The sequence below is a fragment of the Perognathus longimembris genome, chromosome 10 (assembly GCF_023159225.1).
Source record: "Perognathus longimembris pacificus isolate PPM17 chromosome 10, ASM2315922v1, whole genome shotgun sequence".
NCBI classification, from domain to species: Eukaryota; Metazoa; Chordata; class Mammalia; order Rodentia; family Heteromyidae; genus Perognathus; species Perognathus longimembris.
In genome coordinates, this window is record NC_063170.1 from 25,343,488 (window position 1) to 25,347,733 (window position 4,246).

General features: G+C 39.4%; 1 non-coding gene across 1 annotated transcript; it reads left to right on the forward strand.

The window, feature by feature from the left end:
• The first annotated feature begins 383 nt into the window (after window positions 1–383).
• On the forward strand, window positions 384–490 carry LOC125358922. Its single transcript, XR_007212442.1, has one exon. It is a non-coding gene; the product is annotated as a U6 spliceosomal RNA (small nuclear RNA).
• The last annotated feature ends 3,756 nt before the right edge of the window (window positions 491–4,246 follow it).

Here is a 4,246-nt window from a genome sequence, read left to right on the forward strand (position 1 = left end):
CAACAACAATGTGACAGGCAAGAAGCTCCCACTTCCCCCCGAAAAAGAAAAGTCTTATCACTTGATGGTGCCAGTAGTTCATGCCTGTAATCCTGTCTCAGGAGATTGATACCTGAAGAACCTCAGTTCAAAGTCAGTTTAGGCAAAAATGTTCATAAGACTCCATCGCCAAAATAATCAGTAAGAAGCCAGGCTGGCAGCATGGCTCATGGCTGAGCACAAACTGTGAACAAGCAACCTGAATGAGTCAGAGGCCCCCCACCCAAGTTAAAACCCTAGTACTGGCACAGAGTGAAACAGGTAGAAAGAATGATGGTGTGTGAGTGTGTATGTGTGTGTGTGTATCTAATTCGATGCACACTATGTCATGAAACAAATATATTGTGCTTGCTTCGGCAGCACATATACTAAAATTGGAACGATACAGAGAAGATTAGCATGGCCCCTGTGCAAGGAGGACACACAAATTCCTAGAGCATTCTATATTTTAACTAAGTGAAATGAGCCAGACCCAAAGAAACATAGATCCTATGGTTTACCTCATTGGCAATAATTATAGTCCTAGCAGAAGATCACAATAGCTCAATAGCTATATACATATGAAGACATAAGATGATGCTAAGTGAAATGAACTCCAAGCTATGGAAATAAGTAATTTATCATTGTTGTTATTTTCAATGTACCGTGTGAAATTAAGCCTTTTTCCTTTTTTTTTGGCCAGTCCTGGGCCTTGGACTCAGGGCTTGAGCACTGTCCCTGGCTTCTTCCCGCTCAAGGCTAGCACTCTGCCACTTGAGCCACAGCGCCGCTTCTGGCCGTTTTCTGTATATGTGGTGCTGGGGAATCGAACCTAGGGCCTCGTGTATCCAAGGCAGGCACGCTTGCCACTAGGCTATATCCCCAGCCCCCTTTTTCCTTTTTGTTCTTCCCCATGATGTCACTGTAACTGATTTTGGTACCCTGGGTATTGCATATATGTTTATCAGAACTAGGGAAGGGCAGAGGAACATCAAAACGGACAGATAAAGAGTAAACAGCAAACCAATGCAACAGCAATACTCACAAGACAATATGCTGTAAACCAACTGTACACTGGGAGGAGGGTGGTCGGGGAAGGGGAAAGGTGGGAGAAAAATGAGGGAGGAGGTAGCAAGTTAGATAAGAAATGTGCTCACTGCCTTATGTACAAAACTTTGACAATAAATAAAAAAAATGTAAAAATACCCCACACTGGAAATATAGAGACATGTAGGTGCAAATGATATCAGTGATTTTAATATTTTCACCAATAGATAGAGCATCAGATTTAAAAGAATCAACAATGAAACTTCAGTGTTAAATTGCACCATTGATCAATGGATTTAGCACACATCTACAGAATATTCTGTAAAACAGCCCCATAATACGCATTCTTCTCCATAGCATATGGAACTTTCTCCAAAATAGAACACATTTGAAGCCATAAAGGACATCTGAACAAATATTAAATAATTGAAATATTTTCTGGTATCTTATCAGATAATAGTGGAACAAAAATTAGATATGAATAGCAAGAGAAAAGACACAAACACATTGAACAATACATTTTTGGAAAGATAAGACTTTGATAAAATCAAGGAGGAAATTTAAAGCTTTCTAGAGTAAAATGAAAATGCAATTCTTTGTAATATAGCAAGGGCACTTTTCTTCCTTCTTTCTTCCCTTCCTTCCTTCTTTTTTTCTTTCCTTCCTTCTTTCTTTCCTTCCTTTTTTCTTTCTTTCCTTCTTTCCTTCCTTCCTTCCTTCTTTCTTTCTTTCCTTCCTTCCTTCCTTCCTTCCTTCCTTCCTTCCTTCCTTCCTTCCTTCCTTCCTTTCTTCTTTCTTCCTTTGTTCTTTCATTCTTCCTTCTTTTCTCACACAGGTCCAAGGACTTGAACTCAGTGCCTGGGCACTGTCTCTGAGCTCTTTTGTTAAAGGCTAGAGCTCTACCACTTGAATCACAGCTCCACTTCTGGAATTTTTGGTAGTTAACTGCAGATAAAAGTTTCATGGGCTTTCCTGCCCAGACTGGCTTTGAACTGCAAAATCCTCAGATCTCAGCCTCCTGCGTAGCCAGGATTACAGAAGTGAGCCACCAGTAGCTGGGCCAACCAGGGCACTACTAAGACAGAGTATCTGTCTGTCTGGCATAGTATCTGACTTCATTAACAAAAATTGGCAGAATCTCAAATAATGTAAGGATACCCCTTAAGGTCCTGGAAAAACAAGAACTCCAATATCAAACTAGTGGATAGAAATAATAAATATCAAGGAAATAATAAATAAATAAATATCAAAAGAAATAATAAATATCAAAGTGTAAATGAAAGACATGGAGACTAAAAGAACATTAAAAGAATCGATGAAATAAAGATAATCAAATTTTACAAGTCCTTAGCCAAACCAACCAAAACAAAGACAAAAAATTAGAGATGCAATGAGGGACTATTACAATAGATATTATTGACATCCAAAGAATCACTAGGGAATATTTTGGGAACCTATATTCTAATATATTGGAAAATCTAGAAGACATAGATGTATTTCTAGACACACATGATTTACCAAAATGGAACCAAGAGATATAAATTGCCTAACCAATCTATAATGAACATTCTAATTAAAGCAGCAACTTAAAAAATCTTCCAGAACCAGATAGATTCACAGCTAACATTCTACTAGACCTTTCAAGAACTAACAGCAATGATCCCCAAATTTTTCCATAAAACAGACAGGAGAAAATTGTCTCTAAACTGATTCTATGAAGCCATACTACCTTGATATCAAAACTGGATAAAGAAACAACAGCAACCAAAAAGAACACTATGGACCTATTTCCTGATAAACATAGACATATACATACACACACAAGATCCTCAATAAGGTACTTCCAAACTGAATTCAACAACACATCAATCATATACATTGATAATCCATCACAATTAAGTTGGCTTTATTCCAGAGATGCAAGGATGGTTCAAAATATGCAAATAAGATGCCCTGTCAGCACCTGCATGTCATTGTCTTGGGCTTCTGGCTGGCATGGGCTGCTTTGTCACAGAGGCTCATGGTGCCCTGCGGATGATGACCACCCAACCCCAGCATCCTCAGCCTGACATCTGGGGGAGTCAGTGTACAAATATCCTTGCTGCCTCACCCCTAGTTTCCCAGTAGCATAATGTTCCAGCAGCACGGTAAGTGGCTTCGTTCTTCCTTTCCCTGCATCTCCCCTTTCACTCCCCTCCTGGCATTTCCTAGGCTTCTTCCCAAATCAAGTTCTTGCACTTTGATACCTCTGTGGGGGTGGGGGTGGGGGTGTCATATTAGGGGTTCCAATCTGGGACACATGTTCAAACATTGTCTATGGGTTAAAAGAGTATCGATTTCTTATTTCTCTATTGTGAGCAAGCTGGGGCCTCTTTGTCTGTGTTACTGGTGAAGTGTGTGCCTTTTTTTCCTTGCTGGCTGCTGGTTCTTGTACTTTGCTCCTCAGTAAGCTGGGCTGTTTGTCTTTTCCTTATTGATTTATAAGAGCTCTTTGTAAATAATCAAAACTAGCCCTTTGTCTACTATGTGATGTCTCTACATTGCTGCTTGGCTTCTGACTTTGTTTAGCGCTCTCTCTCTCTCTCTCTCTCTCTCTCTCTCTTTCTCTCTCTCTCTCCTCTCCTCTCCTCTCTTCTCTACCCCCTCTCTCACTACCATAGAGAAATTAAAATTGTAATGTAATTAAAAGGAGATTAGATTTAAAAATCACTTTTTCCCATTCAGTTACTACTTTGGTTTTCATTCTTTCCATATCTGAATGAGAAAAATATGTGGACCATTCTGCTGAGAAAGAGCCTTGTCAAGATACTCTTCTATACACAGATAAATAAATATATATGTATATTTATGTGGTTAGTAAAGACATATTATATATGTACATAATGATACATAGTGAAGTTCTAGCCTTAATTATTAAGGAAACTGGCTATGCGTGACTGCAGATAGTGCAGTTCTTCCTTAAGTCATAGATCAATAGGTCTCAGAGCTGCAATGGGCTTTGGAGGGAGAAAGTCATTTCCCATATTTTACATTGGTTGCAGAGGATTCTGGTTCCCACAGAGAATTGGCAACTGCATTATCTAACGTTTCCCCCAGAGTCTCTTCATTACAGCCTAAGATTTTCAACTTTGCTTGTTTTCCCTCTCCCTCTACTGTGAGCTACAGGGAGCCCACAGCCTGG